Below are 20,984 nucleotides of genomic sequence, written 5' to 3'. Positions count from 1 at the left end.
CAATTGTGGAGGTGGAAGATAATTTTTACCTGCAATGCGTCCGCTAATTTAGGGCGATTATTTCACATTTGTGAACAGATGGAAAGTAAAGAAGAAGTAGCATGAAACAACACCCAACAATAACATTTATAAGAATGCAGGTGTGCACGTTCTTGAAGAAGTCCTTATTGGCGTGGAGTAGATGTTGTTCTTTTTAAAGCTGTAGAAGTTTTTTTTTTTTGTAGCTAACACGGCCTCGCTTATGTCTTAGTTTATAACTTGTGCGTTACTGTGACTTTGTGTAGTTTGTATATTTGTGCAGCTCTGATCTTCAGCCCTTTTGTTTTACAAAAAAAAACAAAGTCATTCTAGCAGCAAGGCTATGAAGCACGTAAGAATTCCTATCATTAATTGGTGTGGGTAAACTGTCAGCTGTACCTATAGTAATTTACCTTAGGTGATGAATGCAGTGTGTACTGTGAGAACTGAACAGAGAGATAGGAAACAGGAAAGGGTCAGGCACATGGTGAATTGTCTTTGCTAATGAACACACATTTAGTCATCACATGGCAGGTGTTTATCTGAAAACCCACAGGTCCAGGTTCATTTGCTTACTGTTTCTTCTTAATTTTACAAAACAATGCACAGGAAAGAAGTAGTGACACCATGAGTACTACTATAAATTAGGAAAAAAAAAACACTGGAGGGATGAATTTTCCTACACGTTTAAACACGTAAAATATGTTTATATGAGTATGTCACTTCTTTTTTTTTTCACCTGAAGAAACATGTTCATAGAACCAAATATTTTTAATTCAACATGTATGCTTGAATGCGTGAGTATGGAGTTCTGTTAGACTCACTGCTATATATTCTCTGAGTTTTGTGGTCATTTAAATGCTACAGTATATGTGAATGCTATTTTGTATGTGTTCTTTCATATCTGTTTGAACCCTTATCTGTATACAGTACATACAGTATATATAAAGAGCTCTATTGGGAATCTCTATTTTAGAAAAGCAACTAATTTTATATTAATACAGAATTTTAGATGAAAATATAAACAAAAATAATACCCTTTCAATTAACTTCTTCAGCATTTTTGTTATTTTCTTAGTCTAATGTTAACTGCATTTCTGTTTTATCCTGGGTGGTTTAACATTATATATTTGGTTTATTGGAAACCAAGATTTGTTTACAACAACAGAGAGAGAAGGTGTAGGAAAAAGAAATGATTAATACAACTGGAGAATTCATAAGAGAGTAATTAAATTTGCAGCTGGTAATGTTTTATGAATGCAAAATGGGAGAATTTATCCTTTTTATGGATGTGCATTTATTGTATCACTGGCTGCTAACTAAAATCTAACATGGCATGGTATTTTAAGATCCATTTTTTGAAGGACCAGCTTGTTAGATTGTCTTTTGCGCTTTAAAAACTTGTTTTTTGTTTCAAAAGAGTGTATGGTGCTAGATTATTCTGAGAAGGCCTTTATGAACTGACACAACAAAGAAATGTTCACATGTACAGGATTTCTTAATCAGTTAAAATAGCAGAGAATTGTTATTTTAATTATAACATTAGTTTCTATGGCTTGGGTATTGTCAGTTACAGTCCACTTTCTAAGTAATTCTTACATTAGAAACTAGTTCATACGTAATATATTTTTTGATATATTAAATCAAAAATTGTCCTCGGCACCATGCACTGAAATGCATCAAACAAGACACTACAGATTACATTGTTTAATTTCCTTGCAATTTTACAAGAGACATGGGTTTATTTGGCTCAGAATGAATGACAAGAGATAACCAGAAATCCCAGGTACCATGCTGAAATTCCTCTTAAATGATATGCTAGGGTAAAGGTTCATTTGTACTGTAATTTTTCTCTTGCAATCTAAACATACTTTTATACTGAGTGTGCACTGAAACATGTGATACATTTCTTAGAGGATGTCACTGTCAAGCACAGAGATTTGTAGAGAAGCTGTTCCCAGTAACAGTCGAAAAGAAAAAATATAATACAGAAGCCCATTAGAAAGTTCGTGGAGTTTGGTCTTGATGGATATGTTTACATCTTATTTTCTTCAGGCAATTAAACTGGGTGTTCATCACAGGAGAGGAACCAATAAACAAATTCTGTACATGTGGCCACTTGCTGGGTCATACTTTCATTTTAAAAATGTTTTCCTGCTGTGAGCATTTAGTGGAGCTTAAAGCAACACCCACTATTTGCTTGGCAGCCAAACCCGCTTTGTGATTTCTGACAGTGTTAAATAATATTTGCCAAGATGTATGAATTATAAGGCTAATGGGCTTAAGAGGCTTGTCTTAACATTGTCTCTTTTTTTTTTCTAGAAAACTAAAGCAGGCTTAAACTAATATCTAAATGTGAGGTCAAGATAGGAATTCAAGATCTATTTTGCAAGTATTTAACAGTCTCAAAAAATTGACTTTAATGGGTAGCCAAGTTTAGAATACTGTAGTTTTAGTTTTATTGTATACTCTACTTGTATGTGTAATGCTCGTACATAATCCAGATTATACCTTAAAGATGGAATATTTGACACTGAGCTGAAGATCATAATGGGGTTTGTTCTGAATCATTTTTTTATTTATAGTTTTCACACGTGCTGAACAATGCAAAAATTGAAATGTTGGAACTGGAATATGCATTGCAGTTTTTCAGCAGCTATACCTTATTACCATTGTACTGTATGTCAACTTTCTCTGAGCTGTTGTTTGAAAGACATGCTGTATTAAAGAAAGCTCAGGACTGAGTGGGGTACTGTAGCTGCACTGCACTCAGTGCTGTCCCTTTGTGAATACACAATAGATTCATTTGATATTTGTGCTTCATAGGAGTCAAGCATCATATTTGCTATAGAAAACGGCGATTTTAATAGGATTTAATGTAGCAGGGAGACAGGGTAAAGAAGCTTAATATTAGAAAAAGCATTGTAACAAAGTGCTTTGTAATTAGGAATACGTTTCCCCAGCCTGAGCCCAGGTTTCTCTCACCACGCTCCCAGGGAGAAAAAATAACACAGTGGTGGGTCTAATAGCATGTGAACAATGACTTTAGCAGTTTTCATTTACTCACTGTCCCTGCACAAATAAAAGCTGTGACAAAAGCTCTCCAGCCTGAATTCTGAGTGATTCGTATTCTCCACTGTAATGCGAGTGGATTGTACTGATTTGTTCTTTCCGATTTTTGATTACAACCCCCCCCTCCCCCCCCCTGAAAGAAACATAGCTTTGTCAGAGGGCTGTTCAAATCTAGAGCAATTCGCCTACTAGAGTCTACTTTTAACCAACTGTAGATGCCACTGTTAAGGGTACGGACAGTTGGTGTTTAAACAGAGATCTATAGTTTTTATTCTAAAGCATTTATAAAATACCATTTCTGTACTTTAATGGGTACCAGGAAGGATTTCATGAAAGTCCAGATTACTTTATGAAGCTGGGCATATTGATCATATGTACTGTATTTTCATGGAAAGTGGTTATCGGCAATGAGAGTTTTGGCATGCTTAGGTAAGTACATGTTGAGCTAGATTGGACAAAACACACTGAATTGGTACTGTTCAAATTTGTATTGTGACCTAGAGGCATGTGAAGTGTTAGGGAACTACATTGTTCCAGTGGAATGATGCACTGATGCCCTGTGTTTCATACATTTTGTTTGGCTTGTTGGTCCAGAACACTTATATTCAATTCAATTCAATAAAATTCAACTTTATTTGTCATTATACTTACACAGGTGCATAGTGTAGTGAAAAGTGTTTCTCATTAGTCTCTCAGGTGCAGTATATAAATAGAAGAGCAGACAAGACAATAGACAGAAATACAATAACAATAACAGTATAAACAACAGGATGGTGCCAGTGCAAAATTGTCAGAAATTGTGCAAATGCACAGAGAAAAGCATACAAACAGGACAAAAACAGTGCAAAAGTAATTCAGCAAACAGTGCAAAAATAATACGGTGATTAATAAATAGTACAACTAGTACAGTTTTAAGTACAATTTCGGCTTACACTCAGTTGTTGTGTATGCAGTGGTGTTGGAGTACAGTCTTTGTGGGTATAGGAAGAAGTGAGGAGAGATCATAGTATGATGGGAGGGAGTGGGAGCGTCACCAGCTTGACGGCTCTGGGGAAGAAGCTATTTTGGAGTCTTGTTGTGTGCGACTGGAGCGTCCGGAACCTTCTACCAGATGGTAGGGGGACAAACAAGTTATGACTAGGGTGAGTGGGGTCAGACATAAGTTTGGTGGCTTTTTTCAGACTTCTGGTGTTATAGATTTTATGGAGGGATGGTAAGGCACTGCCGATGATGTGTTGGGCAGTTTTGACCACGCTCTGCAGGGCCTTACGGTCGGATGCGGGTGCAGTTGCCGTACCAGACTGTGATGCAGCTGGTCAGTATGTTCTCCATCGTACATTTGTAGAAGTTGGTGAGGATCCATGGATGCAGGTGTATTTTCTTCAGCCTCCTCAGGAAGTACAACCGTAGTTGTGCCTTCTTGATGAGACTGGAGGTGTTGAGTGCCCATGATTATATGAGTAAACTATATTATTAATTCAAAGCTCTATGTCCCTGTTGTTGAATCTCCAAGCCTTTGTGGAGATATTACGATGTTCTGGTGACTTGCAATAAGTTTTGAATTTTTTTTTATCCTATTCTTTTGGTGCAAAAAGTCTGTTCAATTTTGGCTGATGCGTTACTTCCACTCTCTTAGTGATTGCATCAGCTTACCTGACTCGTGCATTATTAGCATGACTCACCTTTTGGCCATCAGCAGATGAAACTGTTTTTGGATTGTATCAGTAGTCCTTTGGTACATAAACTTGAATCATATTTTTCCCTGTTTCTATAACAGTGCACAATGTAGTTTTTCGTACCATGATAAAACACATAATTCCCTCTCTATCTGATTAATTTTAAATGGTTTGAGCTGGAAAGGGGAAGTACACGGTGATGTCATTCCAATTTTAATAACCAAGAAAGAATTTAAAGCGGTAATAATGAGAGCACAATGTTTTGGAGTTCCCTTTATGGATGGATTTGCTATAACTGGGCGACAAACATTCCAGTTAAAACGAAATAGTATAAGATTGGGAATGTCTTTATACACATTTACCGTTGCGAAATAAAATCTAAATGTAAAAACAAAAGTTCTATTTTTATTTTAAGTTTTTGTTGAGAGTTAAAATAGGAACTGCGGTGTTATATCAAGCAGACTAATGACCTCAGATAGTTCCTCCTTCTGGTTTTATTTTAATGTTTTTATGCTGTTCTTGTCAACTCAAACCACACGGGCAGAGTGAAAAAACAATTGTGCGCTTTGTAGAATGCAGGTATTTAACTGTGATCGCACAGCCATGAAGTGCGTCTCCAAAGGAATCTACAATGGGCATAGATGCTGTCTAATGGGTTTCTGTCCCATTCCTCTCACCAAGCCTGGACCGATGTTTGTCTGGTTACTGGGCTCTGAGCCTTAGATGCCACACGTTGTCCCAGCTGGTGAGCAGGGCATCCATGGGGGTCACATTCTTCTCTTGTAAGAAAGCCCTGCTTCTTACACAAGCAGCGTGAGTAGGTGTGTTGTCCTGCTGTGATGCTGGCAGCTCAGAATCAGCCCACAGGAAGGGCAGCAGGCGAGGCCCCTGGACTGGATGAATGTAGCAACGTGCTGTCAGCCTGCCATCAATCACTCCAAGTGGAGTTCTGGAGTGACTAGGCATTCCTGCCCAAGCCATCACACTTGGTGCTCCCCATCGATTGGTCTGCAGTGCACAAGAGTTAGTGTATTGATCTGCGAGTCCGCACCCTACGTGCATTGATGTCCATCAGGATGGTCTATGCAAATCCTTTATTCATTGCTCAAAGGGACTTGGCTCGACTGCTGATGAGCCCATCTGAGGTGTAGTGCCAGCATGAAGATATTATTCTGTTGACAAGTGTGGTATATTGATTTCATTCTGTCTTCGTCTTCGCCGGGTTTGACTTTCAACAGGTTGAAATCGCCCTATCGTCTGTGCCCAATCAACTCTTTAACTAATGAGGTGATTTAGTGCTTGTCCAACAAGTCACTCAAGCGTATCACTGTTACTTATGAATTATTTTTTATCAGTCAAAATAACACAAAAATGGTTAATCGGCATCCACAGTCTTTACACTTTATTGTTCTAAAAACATACATATAGAAATAGAGCGCTCAAGGTTGTTTTGATGCGCAGTATATATTTAATAACAGGGATGGTATGGTGGCCTGGTGGTTAGCACTACTGCCATGTGGTTCTTGTGCCCTGGGTTTGATTCTGACCAGAATCACCTTCAGTGTGGAGTTTGCACGTTCCAGCCCACGTCTGTGGGGGCTTTCTCTTGAATTCTCCAGTTTCCACCCACAGTCCAAAGACCTGCTGTTGAGGCTAGCTGGCATCTCCTAATTGCCACCTCTGAATTGCTAAATTATGAATGTGTACATACAGTATGTGACTGCCACACAATTCACTATTGAGCATAAGATAAATTGAACTCTCTAAGGATAAAGCGGTTACTGAAAATGGCCGGGTGGATGGTTGGATACTAGCAATAATCCGTGATTTAGCACGTGTATTTATGCCAGCCTACTAACAGAGACTAGGGCGTTACCTGTGAATAGCCATTTCCTTCTGCAGTGGTGGATGCCGTTGGACCTTGGTTTAATTTCTCACTTGAAGAGTCAAGCCATGTGGAGATAATTCACAGTAAATTGGTGGCAGACTGTGGATTTGAACTGGCAACCTCATATAACAAGACCTCTCGTTTGGACACCAGGCCAGGTAATCTCCATAAATAATTTAGAATTTGTAGTGTTTCCAAGCATTTCTTCACATGTACACCAAGAAATATTGCCTCTGTTGAGGATGAGACTGAATTTTGGAATAAGACAGGATAAAAAGGCTGACAGGTTTAGGGAGTTGTGTGGGAGTTTGCAGATAGTATGTCTCGCTGTGATACATATAGACTGTTATGACATGTAGTGTCATTCACTGTTTATTTTTTGTCTTGTCAGTTAATCACTAGGTAGCAATGCCATTTGTTCCCTACACAAATATCTCATTATTTCAAGAGTCCACAAATGTTACAGTATTTACTAGGAGACCCATCTGTAACAACTCATTTGAGAAGTATGGTACTGTGCTCTTATTTGTTTTTTCTCTTTTGCATAATAAATAATTCTCTTGAAGACAAGAAGCATGGTAAATTTATTTCCCATCAGAGAGTTAACAATAAATAAACTATCAATGTTTCACTACTTCATGATGACAGTTATTAGGTATTCCTGAGTGATAAGCAATCGACTAGGGATGGGCACTTTTAACATTAAAGCTCCAAATTGGTGGTTTAAAAAATTCAAATGTGTAAATATGCAGGCACCTTTTCTCTCTCAAATTATTTTTCTTTGACACAAAGCCCTCTGCCTAAAAAAACATCGAAGACACATTACGTTAAGGAATTTCTGCACTTGCTCATTGTCCTTTAAATTCTTATCCCACAATCTGGAAATAATCATATTTATGGCTTTATTCCGGTAAGGGACAAATCAGGTCAGTACTCAGTATGTAGAACCAGGAGACATTAGCATTTCTAATCACATTTGTATGTATTGGGCACGTGTACACCACGATCACAATTTCTGAAACACAACATGGAATAGCTGTGTGAAGTCAGCTAGGCCTCCTAGAAATACAAAGAATGCAAATCTGTAATTATCTTTTTATGGAGTTTGTATTTTTATGGAGGTCAAAGTGTTATCTTACGATCGATATCATATCTCCTGAGCAAGTTTTGCGCACATCTTTTCTTGCACAAGGCATGTCCTCTTTCCTGACACAGTCCTGGTTCTCCATCTCTGACTTTTCTTCCTCCATCGTTTCCGTAGCATTTGGCCCCATTGCTCATCTCCCACCCCTTATTCCCTCATGCTTCCAGCTTTTCTTGCACAGATGGACCCAAGTTGCCTTCTTCTTCCACCTCGAACAAGCAGTTCTTTGACTTCTGCTTCTCCACAGCTCTTCACATTTACCATGATGTCCACCCTTCTCTGCTGGCTTCCCCAGAACAGCTAGCCACTTCCCCACTTTCTTTCCCCTTCTTTCCATCTTTTCTGAAATGTCCCACTTTGTCTTTCCCATCTCACTGTCAGGCGTCCAACCCAGGTGTTCAACCCACTGCAGGCGTCCAACCCACCACACCTTCGGGACCAATTTATCTCCAGTGTTCATCTCTTCCTCTTCCCCAATCGTCATTTCCTGCTACCCCACAAGGAGACTTCCCAGCCCCGATGCTCACTCCGTCCTGTGGATGCAAATGCACAACATTATTGTGCATTACATCTGGACTCCCCATGTGTATGACCGACCCAGGCAGTGGCAGCAACAGATTCTCTCTTCCAGCCCCCCAGCTGGCATCCTGGGTGCGGTGTTGACCCCTGACTTCTTCCCCTGCTCCCAAAGCTTTTACTCACATCTCTGGCAGAGGAACTCTCAAGCTTACCCAACTCCTGCTTGCCCTCAAGGATCATCTCTTTAACCACTTTTTTGGGGGGTTCCCTCTGATACCTCTCCTCATTATTTCAATTATAGGAAACAGACAGACAGACCAAGATGCCTATATTCAGTAAAACAATCTTGATTCTGCCATTAGCCCTACAAGTCACTTCATTGTTATTACTCCCTTTGCTGTTTTCAGTCTGCCATTCCAACCGTTCACTGCCGAACATCAGCAAGATGTCTGCTCACTACTTGATCCTAGACCACTTCTGCATATGGCAGCCCAAAGACAGCCACAGTGCTGTTGGCTGTGGGTTACTTGTTCTGGCTAAGTGCAGAAACTGCAGTCTTTGTCTCTACCAATCAAACTCTAAGCTGTGTTCCTCCAAAACCTTTGATATCTGAACCAATCTCGATCAAACAAAACCTTGTGCACCACAATTTCCGTCATAGCAGAACTCTGCATTAGCGTTTGATCTCTTTTGGGGATCTTGTCAGTCTTGGTCAAACTGCTATTTCCCTCTGCCAGGCATGTTGCACCAAATTTTATGACCCCGTCCCTATAAATTCCCATCATCTTGTTACCTTCATTAGAATTTGAATTACTGAAAATGAATTAGTACACAGAAAATTGGGCTTCCCTTTTCCACCCCATCTTTGCTCATTGGCTCAATCCTCACGAGCAAGTGGGGTCCTGTCAGCCTTGACCTTACAGGCAGGTCATGCCAAATTTGAACACTCTGTCCCTATACAACCTGTCACCTCGTCACATTAATTAGAATTTGACTCAGCTATTGAACTTGCACTATGGGGAAGTGACCACTGCTTAATCGAAGAGTATATATAAATTTAAAAAATCAATATAAGCACACTGGTGCTTCAAAACACTGTTTCTGTTTAAACTTCTTACTATCAGCGTTCTAATGACTTTGCTCAGCATGGTAAGCTTTCTAGTGCATAGTTTGGTTGAAATAGATTGGTTGCATAGATTTGTGTCTGTTATTTACTACATATTGTCTTGGTGTGTCATATCAAAAATAGTTTAAAGATTCCTGACATTCTCAATGTGGTGTGGCCATGTTTGTATGTAACCCACAATGTGTAAACCTCTTCTTGAGTTGCTCGTGCGTTACTGTATCACAAATACAACAAAACATAAATAAAGAACATGACGTAATTGGCCATTGGGATTTAACCTCATTTGGTCCTATATGAATAGAACAAAACCTCATGAGGTGTGTTTAGTGAGTCATTTGACTACAAAAATAAGCCTTCACTTGAATTAAAGTATCCTATAATCTGAGAAAAGTGTCGACCTCTCCTAAACAAATACCGGGAATAATTTGTATCTTTTTAAAATGTTTTTGTTCAGGAGGTATAACAACATCCTATCAGGAAAGGTGTTATGAATGTTCCTGCACAAAGTTGGGGTCAAAGAAAAAAGACTTAACCTGCTTGGCTGTGGGCCAGTCGCTTGGCATTAGGTCAGGGAAGATAGGACCCCCATTCAGAGTGAAATTAACTGAGGGGGAGCGGCAAAGCGGGAGAGGAGAGATGCAATGCAAAATGAATCTGAGGAAGAGAGGGGTTTACTGCGATTTTTATAGCATTTCGGGAAGTGACATCATAAAGGATTACAAGTTAGAGCAGCAGAGTTGAAGGGGATTGCCATCATTCCTTCTGAACGTTCATTACAACCTTTATTAGTCAGTTTTACTAATTGTATTTGCCTTGTATTGTGTTTTGCTGTGTTTCGGGTGGTTGTCCCCTCACAACTCCAAAGAAGTGAGGCGGTAGTATTGATCCGTTGCTCACTTTGTTAATAATTGATAAGCTGTCCAGTTTGTCATTCTTGGACTTCTGTGGTGGAATAATAACCCCGAGCAGTAGAACAAGGCAGGTCACAGGAAGCAGCAGGGATGTGCAGAGATTTGAGGCAAAGTTAAGGACAGGACTCTGCACATCTGCAGGGCTGTTAGCAATCTTACTATATACTATATAGTATATACTATATAGTATATATTATACTATATAATACTATAAATTGGAATGAAACGGACATTGTGATTGCCACTTCAGTGGAGAACCTTTAGGTGACACATTTCAATGTTTTATGGCTCTGGGGATTCGGCATGGTCCATCGGTCACTCGAGGGTGACATAGATGCTCAGTGATTGTATAGAACCTGTTTTTAGCTGGCCATAGCTGGACAGTGGAGAAAAATGTACCATCACGGCAGAAAGTTTGCTCACTTTGCTATCTTACAAAGAAAAAATGCCTGGAATCATGACAATTATATTTCGATGTAAGAAATCAAAAGTATAGATGAACATACAGCAGCAATTTTTCGGGTTAAAAGAGTTACAATGTAAAACAGTTAAATAATAATAAATGCCTTACTCTGTTGCATTCTTTGAGCTGCCTTATTATATTTTTATTACATTACATTTTCATAGTTGTAAAACATTAAGCAAGCAATTTCATTTCTTTATAATATTTTTTATTTCTTATTAAGATCTAAGATTAACTGTAACAAGGCAGCACTGTGGCACAGTCAAAAGTCAGAAAAGAAAATCTGACACCTGAAGAAGGTGCCACAGCTGAAACGTTGTTTCTTTTCCTTTCTTTTCAGCATGGAATAAATCTTTTCCTATTCCATAATATGAACAATCAATATATTAATATATAATATACAGTCATGCAGGTTTCAGGTATGCACTGCTGTTATGCATGACAAATTGGGAGATATTCAAGAAAGTGGGAGTGACTTTATACTGTCATTGATATACTCCTGTACTATCAGGGATTCCCTAAGAGAATATAGATTTGAATGATATATCTACAGTATATATCACTGCACCTCACAATTGACTAAATACACACAGGAATTAATGAATGAAAAACTGATGCTTGAATATACTTTCATTTCTCCTACTGAATCTGTTTTCTTTTACTTTGTGAGAGAATACAGATTCCTTGTAAACTTTGTATTACTATCACAAAGGCCACGGATTAGAAATACAGAGAAGCCTGATTTTGTGATAAGTATTTAGATCCTTTGTTTTGTTACATGAAAACAGTGTATGATCTTTATTTAAAGTAATGCTATACAGCATATTTTATTTTTAACACGTTCCAAATGAACCCTTTGTTATTGCTTGTATAGACTATATATGCAAATTTATATATATATATTTAAATGTAGTCTATATTCTAAAACTGCTTCCTTTATCAGAACCTGGCAGAAATAAAATATAAATCAGGTTATCAACCCTTTGTCCTTTGTTACAGCTTAAATATTTAACCTGGGGGTGTTTATACTGTACATCATAAGAGGGATTGCAGATTCAACTACTAAAAAACACACTTGGCGATCATTAAACAATCAATAAAATGAAAGAATTACACAACCTAAAACATCTCTTTTAGTGTTTCAGAGGAACAAAGTACATGCTAATGCTGTGAAATGAACTGTCACAACACATCAGTCATTTGTGGCTTTATTTTAGCTGGCAGTGTGACTCCTTTTTTGAATCATCTTGGGTACCTCTCAGAAGAAAGGGTTAGCACCTACAGTCATCCTGCCTTTTATGACCACTAAATCCAAAATAATTGATAAACATAAATTAAAATATATCAATGCTATTCATCAGAACTGACTTGAACAACATTGCTTAAGTTATAACAGTCAGAAGAATGCAATTCTAAAAAAGGCGAGAATCATGGACATAGAATTTTGTATGGCATTCAGGCAGGCTTTAAAAGAGTGATTACTTTGCTGTCCAGCATTTAATCTAAATTACCAAAGCGTTCAAGTTTTTCTGAAAAACCTTTTGATCGGCTAGGTTATGTTTCCCCTGCCACGTGTACAGACTGTACAAGAAAAGTTTGAAGCCAACTGCAAAAGTGCTCTGTGTTGTTAAATAATCTGAATGTGAAAATTAATAAATTCTATCTGACCTCCTCTTTTCATTATTTTCCATGATGCATATTTTAGTTCCTTCCCTGGTTTTTGCTAATTGGTGGCTATACTGGTTCAACACCAATTGTCTTTGATCATCTCAGATCATTACATTTACCTCATTAATTTACTCGATGGGATTTTCTCCAAATTTAAGGGTTCATATAAAATTGGATTAATAATACATCATATGAGCCAGGAAAAAATTCCTTTGTGATTTTTCTCCCTCTCTTCCTTTATATATAGCTCACATTAATGCCAGACTTGGCGATGCAATTCCTGATTGTATTTCTCGTCAAAGTGTCCAAATCATGTGATTAAAGGCTTTTCTGAATTTATGTCAACACTGACCTGAATCCATACAGAAAACAAACAAAGCACTTTAGTGCACATTATCTGTGAAAATAAAAATATCCTTAGGTGATTCACATCCTTCTATTTTTAATCTTCAGTATTTGAAGTTCACAATGTTTATAAGTTGTCAAGAAAAGCAGAAATGCCGGCTGAATACTCAAACCCAACTTTTTCAAGAACTAATTACGTTTTTTAATATTTATCCTTCACAATATTATTTACTTTTATGTTCTAATAGTGAATCATTTGGTATAGCAAAATGCAGTATGCTCTCCTATGTTACTCATTTTTTATTGATTCTGCTTTTCTTTTTTTCGTGGCTTTGTCTTCTGCGCAATTGTAAGTTACTGTCTTTGCCAGGTTGTCATTAGAAAAGTTCTCAAGTGACTAATCCCATATAGTAAAGAAATTGTTATTGTATTAAACAGTAAATATCTGTCATTACCTGACAAACTTGTCGTGAAGTGGTTTTTGTGTTTGGAACTGAAACACCCCAAAATGAGTCAGTTATAAAAGAAAGTATGTTTTCCACACCTGGGACTAGTGTTTGGAAATAAAATAGGAAGTCATCCAGTGGTGTCATTTTATGATGATCAGCCTCACATATAGTAATGAGTTCTGCAGTGTATGTCGACGGTTACTTCCTGAAAATGCCAGCTGGCCATGCCCTGTGTTTTTTCAGGCCCTGTGTGAGGTCATCAGAAGCATACATTTCAAGCCACACAATAGAGCTCTGTGAACTCCTGGCTTCAGTTGGGGTGGCAAGCCTGCCTCAAAAATAACACAGACAGTCTTAGTTTAGCATTGCCTGTGTCAGACCAGGGGAGGGTGTGTGTGTTTTTTTCAAAAAGGGGAGCTTTGTTGATTTTTTTAAAACTTCCTGTAATATTTGCTGGCACTACTGAATATCATGCAGTTACCAGTGTTATTTTCTTCCTTTATTGTTTTTGTGTGAACAGTAGCTGCACATTAGGCTGTGCTCTAGCTGGTAGTGAAACATAACTAAACGCTGAGCTCGAACTTATAGTACTTTTTTACAACTGGATGCATTTATTATTAAACTGCCTTAAGTAGTCAATTTCATTTGAGTTTTCTTATGAGCCATAAATGATAGTTATTAGAGTGTTGGTATGTTTCTTAGGTAGCCAAATGTGCTTGTTTTGAGCACTGAAGACCACAGTTTACATCTGGCAAAGGTGATGATAAAATCAGTCTGATTGTTCCCTGGGCCTCAGTCAACTGGAACAATCTGCCACTCAGCTGGGACTGACATTCTTGAGGAAAGATAAGATCACTTTATTGGCCATATACAATTTCTTGTGTTAGGAGTTTGTGTTTTCATATACGGCAACCTTCTCTCCATGAGACACACAGACAGGGAGAAAAGCTTGGGGTCAGAGCGCTGGGTCACCCATTTATATGGGGCCCCTGGAGCAGTTGGGGTTAAGGGCCTTGCTCAGGGGCCCAACAGAGTAGGATTCCTCTGCCGGCCGCGGGATACGAAGCGGCAACCTTCCAGCCACAGGCGCAGATCCTTGTGCTACAGCCAGAAAGCTAGCTAACTTTCCTTAGATTTTGGTCAGGCTAAATAGGTAACAGGAAGCCATTTATAATTTTGATACTCCTGGCACTCTCAAGCTTTGTTTCCACGACATTGATAAGACTTGTTTTTTAAAACCTTTGTTGCCTAGGATTTTGAAAGGATGTTAGCTTACCAAACCAGCGGTTTTTGCTAGTCTTTACATGTACTCCAATGCCCTAAATTACCTGCTTTAGTTAGATCCCATTAGCTACTAATCCTCTTGTATTGTCTGTCTGAGTTCTGAAAAATCGTTGGAGGATTTACAGCTCTGCACTGGGATTCACATGGATAGACTGATATTGTCTGTGAGGATTGGGTGTACTGTTCTCCTTTGGCTTTGATATGCAGTACTCCACCATCAAAAAGACAAGGAACCGAATCTCTGTAGGGTAATACAAGGTAACATGCAAGATCATCAACTTATGCAGATCACTGGAGTATGTACTGTAGGGAATAAACATTCCTTTGCCATGCAAAGAACCAGCAAAGAAAATACTTCAAATCTTTGAACAGCATGTTGAAGTGCAACAGATGTGTATGTTTTTGTTAGCAGTACTGTATATTAATACCAAAGTACTGTTTCAATCCCTGTCTTAAGTGTCACAGAAATAACAGTACTGACCTGCGTCTTACAGGCTTTTGTTAGAAGGGACTGTACTGGTGTTTGACATATTTTGTCTATTCATTTTTACTCCCTTATTTAACCAGATAAATAAATCCAAAACAAATGTTAATTTACAACAACTACCCGGATAGTACCCGTTTATACATTTACAGCAGCAATTTGAGTGAAGTACCTTGCTTAAGAGGACAACACAGGATTTGAACCATCTTCATCAATCAATCAATCATTTTCATTCTTATATACATACTGTCTTTCAATATAGATCATTCTTAAGGCACTTTATTATACTATAAAAAACATTCTGTATACAGAATATACAATAAAACCAGATATACTGCAACTGAAAATTGAAATAAAGAAAGCAAGAGGAATTGGAGAAATATGTTCAGATTTGTTAGTCTTAGTCCACACAGTTCTGGACTTCTGGTCCAGAGCTCCTTTATCATTACTTCACACTCCTGCCAAATGCAGTTGGAGTCAATTGTATTGCATATCACAGAAATCAAAGGACATTTTTTTAACAGGTCTCAGTGCAGTGCAAAATGGAGAACCTGAAGCATGTTTTGGTGTATATTTAATTACATTTTTTGAACGCAATAATGTAGGAAGTATTCTTGGTGTCAGTATTATTTATTTGGATTTCTTAGTAAATTTCACATGTGGAGAAGAAGAGGGGAAAATGCTTTCAATCAGTGGCCCTCTAAAGATGGATCTGTTTCTTCACTTGCTGCTGCACACCATGGTAGTTAAGGGCTGTTCCAATGTTTTCTGTAGGCATATACTGTATATAGGGTTTTGCCTCCTATTGCCAAATATGAAAATTCCCATACAGCCAGCACCATTCCTTCTTTTGTAATGTCCCGCTAGTGTAACGAAGCGTTCTTTCGGGACCCTATGCAGGCGACACAATCCGGGGATGAGTGAGGAAAACACGGGGAAAAAAGCATGCGGGAGTTGGGAATGAAAACAGGGGGCGTGTCCATAGTGCGCAGGTGTTCTGGGGGGGTGAGTCCGGGGCAAACAATCCAAAACAGAGTCCAATGGGAAATCCAAGACGAAGGCAAAAAGTCCAAAGCCGGGCGATCCATCCGACACAAGGACAAACAGGATTAAAAACCGGAGCGGGATCCGGTGGAGGGTCATGGGGAAAAAGGGGGAATGGGACCAGACGCTCAGATCCCGGACTCGCCTGGTGCGGAAACCAGTGCAGAGCCCGGAACAGAGTGAAAGAGCCAGAGCGCCCTTAAGGGGGAGGGACTACAATCGTGAGAGCTAGATCACTCTTGGATTCTTCCTTTGACTTTTTTGTTTAGCTGAGAATATAGCATTCACCTTTGCTCTGCACAGATGGCCGCTCTGTCCCATTGTGCCCATTCTGGATTCTTCAAACCCAGCTGAGGCTGGATCTCCAGACTTCCATGCCTGTAACTGTCAGTGTAGCTGCAGGGCCATTTCATATATTCTGCAAATTGCACACAGATGAATGCATAAGACAATGTCTGTTATATTTTTTCTCATCAAAAAGTTGAGTTCGTGGTTTGCTTTCACAGCTCTAAATTAAAAATGGTAAAATAACACCATGTGCAAACAAAAGATTTCGATCAATTGGGTTAGTGTGAAGTATATACAGCACATACGTCTTGCAATGTGTACTATAATATGTGTCTTACCAGCAACGAAACCAGAGGAGTCATAGATGGCAGCTTTTCCTTAAGGGGGTCTAACAGTCAACTCAAGAATTATTGGCACCCTTCATGAAATTGAGCAAAAATGATTGTATAAAATAAACAACGCACATAATGATTCAAATGTTCTGCTCAAACATTTTGGGAAACTACTTACCTTTAATAAAAGTTATTCTCATTAAAAACGTTTTTAGTAATATTAATTTTTCTCAAATGCATATTAGTCAAAATTATTGGCATCCCTAGAGAATATTAAAAATTAAACCAAAGTGGCATATGTTATGAAATTATATGCTTTTTAGTTGTTCTCAGTCTCCAGGAACTGTATTGCTGCCTTTTTGCCAGTTCCTGTTTCCCTGGGGTATAAATATAAGGTGCACGCATGTAAAATCCCTTTGTCATCCATCACCATGGGTAAAACCAAAGAGCTTTCAGCTGAAAAGAGACAGATGGTTGTTGATCTACACAGATCAGGTAACAGATATACAAAATATATTAACAGTTGAAAATACCACTCTTTGATCAGGTCAATAATCAAAAAATGTCAAAAGTCTGGAACAGGAAGAGGACGCATGTGCATATTGCCCACAAGCGCAGTGAGGAAGATGGCGAAGGCAAAGAAGAATCCAAAGATGACAGTTTCAGAACTGCACAGTTTAGTGGGATCTTGGGGTTATGAAGTTTCAAAATCAACTGTTAGACACCACCTCCATGTCAACAAGCTTTTTGGAAGGGTTGCACGAAAGAAGCCCTTACTGAGCGCAACCCACAAATTGCAGCTTCCTGAACTTTGGCAAGCGCTATTGGAACTACAATTGGAATTGTGTGTTGTGGTCAGATGAGACCAAAATGGAACTTTTTGGCCATGCACATCATCGGCATGTTTGGCGACAAAAGAGGACTGCATACAAGGAAAAGCACCTGATACCCACAGTAAAATATGGTGGTGGGTCAGTCATGCTTTGGGGCTGTTTCAGGGGCTCTTGTTAAGATTGATGGCATAATGAATTCCACTAAGTACCAGCCCAAGCCCAAAACCTGGTTGCCTTCAGCCAGGAGGTTGAGACTTGTCTGTAGGTGGACCTTTCAACAAGACAGTGACCCCAAACATACATCAAAATCAACACAGAAATGGTTGCGGGAACACAAAATCAATGTTTTGCAATGGCCATCTCAGTCTCCGGCCTTGAATCCTATTGGAAACCTGTGGCCTGAATTGAAGAGGGCAGTCCACAAGCACAAACCTAAGACTCTCAAGGATCTTGAAATGTTCTGCATGGAGGAGAGGTCCAGGATCCCTCTAAAAGTGTGCTGCAACCTCAGTGCTGTTATCCTCTCCAGGGGAGGCTTCGACAAATATTAATTGTAGGGGTGCCAATAATTTTGAAACCAATGTTTAGCAGAAAAAAATGATACTACTCAATAAAATGTTTTATTTTTGAAAAATTATTGTATTAAAATGAAAGTTTGCAGCTTCCCCATATGTTTGAGCTCAAAATATGATTTATTATACAGTTTGTGTTGTTTAATTTATACATTCATTTTTGCTCAGTTTCATGAAGGGTGCCAATAATTATTGAGTTGACTGTATATGAACATTATAGTTCATTTTAGAAAGAAGTGTCTTACAAGCTAAGTTTGCACTTAATATAGAGATCTAGAGATCTATTGATCTAGAGATCAGGGGTGATAGACCTTGTGGTGGATGGAGGGATATTTTAGTTTTAGCACGCAGTATTATTGGTACAGAGGAAGCTGTATTAATCACTTTTTTTGTGATGGATTGCTTATTTGATTTATATTTATAATATAATTTATTATATAGAGTAGTATGTGTTAATTGATACATAGTAGTATTTCTTTGCCAAATAGTAACCAAGTTATGTTTTTGAGTGTGTGACTGCATTCATCTTTCTGTACTTTGTAATATAATATCAGTGTACCGAGACATGCAATGCTAGTCCAAAGTCATTTTTGATTATTTTCTTCTCAATGCCTAATTTAGATTTTTTTTTGCCATCCACAGTTAAGTCCACTGTCTCCCATTTTCTTACAGAAAACATCTTAATTATATTTCAAGTGAAGGTATTGTTAAACTCTTAGCTGAGGATTCCCTGCTGATGTTATAGGCAGTTATCAGTTGATCTGCATGTTTTTAGCCTAAGCTTCCCAGTTGATGAACTAAAGTACCAGTACCTGCCCTTTGGTTTCAGAGTGGCGCTTTCCTTTTTCCTGTCAGTATTATTTATTAATTGCAGTCACTTTTGTGAAACAGAAAAATAACTTAGTGTGAGCTGTTAAATATTAAATATGCATTAATAATTTAATGTAAATGACATACAATCTGAAAAGGAGTTGATGTGGCAAGTAAAGTAGTTTATTAGCCCACCTTGGTACAGAATGCCCAAGATGCTTAATAAACATCTTAGCTATATTTTTCCCTCTAGGTGTGCCATGCAAGGGTTTTAGGCAGCACAACTCTTCTAGAATTCCATCTGAGTCACAGTATCACGCAAGAATTGCTATTCGCGGTAAGTCGTTTATATCCACGCACTAGAGTGCAAACAGCATGGTCTTTATACTGAGCAAATCCACATTCATCTCTCAAAAGGGGCTGAAATGAGCGAACACCTACCTTTGCTTTTTTGGCAACTGCCATTTTGTCCAAAATGTTGTACTTTACACTTAGGTGAGAAAACGTTTATCAGCCGCGCAGAAATGCGAGCTTTCCTATGAAAACGGTAGGCTAGACTCTGTAAAAATAACGCATTAAATAAACCAAGTGAAACCAAGTGTTTTCTATGCCAAAGAGCTTTCATTGGGTAGCATGTTGTAGAGAATTACAGCCATTAAAAATCCCTTTGCGTGACGACTTGCAGTAGGCTGTCAACCTCTGTACTAGTAGTGAAGCAAAGTTAGTGGTTTTAGTGACTGTTGGCTATGAATCGCAGCTAAAAATGAGATTATGAAGCTGGTTTACTATATATTTAATGGAACGTTCAATATTCTTGCTGGCAGTTTAAAATGTTTAACCAGTCTTTATTATGTACCCCTATTGTTTTAATATCATTAGCTCTCATTGTCTTTTGTTGGTTTTGATTTGATTGCTTTTTTGATAGGCAACCTAAATCATATTTCTCCTTTTGCATAAAGGTGTCTCCTCTTCACACAGACAGAGGAGAGTAATGATTCACTAGGGAGCTTTAGGGCGCTCTGCAATGATAACGTACTTTTTACTGAAATCATTAGCATGACATAAAACAATTTGAAGAGAAAAAAATAACATGCAATCACACAAATTAAGACTTATAACAAAAGAGCAATAAATGAGATTTTTTCAGCTATGCCTTCAACAATGTTTTTTTAGCAATTCACTGCTGAATTGTTTTACCCTCATACACAAAGATCGTATTGCAATAAAGATCTCTTTCAATTCCTGTTAAAATTCATAGTAAATCAGATGTCCTATCTAATATATTAATTCGTATTTATTTATTCCATGCTTCATACAAATCTCTGCTCTAATAACCCTGAGAAATGTTCTTTGTAATATCTATATAAGCCAATTTCACTGGACAAAGTACAGCTATACCACAATGATGTATCCAACACATATGCATATGTCTCTTTAGAAGTGATGCAAGTTGGAGATAACTTATTTTCCTATATGCTGTGATATCTATGCATACATTATTCTTGTCCTGAAGTGTCATCATTGAGAAAAGCGAGCAGGAATTTGCAGGCTCAAGTCCAGGACAGTGAAGAATTATGAAATTTTAAAAATGGAACTGTAAGTTTAAATACTATGAGCAGGTTTACTGGATTTGCGATACCAGATATGAGCATTTTGAGGTCTTAGAAAGTTGCATCACTGAATACGTTATGCATGTAAAGGAAATAAACATTCTGTATGTTTTTTCCATTACATTGTTTCTCTTATTTAATAGAAAACCTCTAATGAGGACTTTGCATTATTGAATATAATAGTTGTAGCAAGCCGCAGTTTTTTAAATTGTTATAACAAACTGACATGGAGGTTGAATATCTGTCTGATATCTAATAGTGTAACCAATAGATATTCAAGCAAGCAATGATGTGGAGAATTTGTATCTTGTAAGCTGTTGTACAGACATGAACGTTAAGATGGAGACAATGAGTCTTTATCACATAACCAATCGCCACTTATTTGGAAGACTGTGTTTGTCTTAACTTCCTCATTTTTTAGCACTTATGGCAACAGCAAACTTTAACT

At 38.1% G+C, this 20,984-nt stretch overlaps 1 protein-coding gene across 3 annotated transcripts in view; it reads left to right on the top strand.

The window, feature by feature from the left end:
• Positions 1-20,984, top strand: part of sox5 (SRY-box transcription factor 5) — a 335,228-nt gene that overhangs the window by 979 nt on the left and 313,265 nt on the right. For 2 of the 3 annotated variants that reach the window (XM_088645794.1, XM_088645793.1), the window contains exon 2: positions 19,180-19,263. The exons of the other annotated variant lie outside the window; for it this stretch is intronic. The gene's annotated coding sequence lies outside the window, so the exon portion shown is untranslated. The remainder of the gene's footprint in view (positions 1-19,179; positions 19,264-20,984) is intronic. 3 annotated transcript variants of the gene reach the window in all.

Source organism: Lepisosteus platostomus, chromosome 9, assembly GCF_059453375.1.
Source record: "Lepisosteus platostomus isolate fLepPlt1 chromosome 9, fLepPlt1.hap1, whole genome shotgun sequence".
Lineage (NCBI taxonomy): Eukaryota > Metazoa > Chordata > Actinopteri > Semionotiformes > Lepisosteidae > Lepisosteus > Lepisosteus platostomus.
This window is presented reverse-complemented; position numbering and strand designations above follow the sequence as displayed.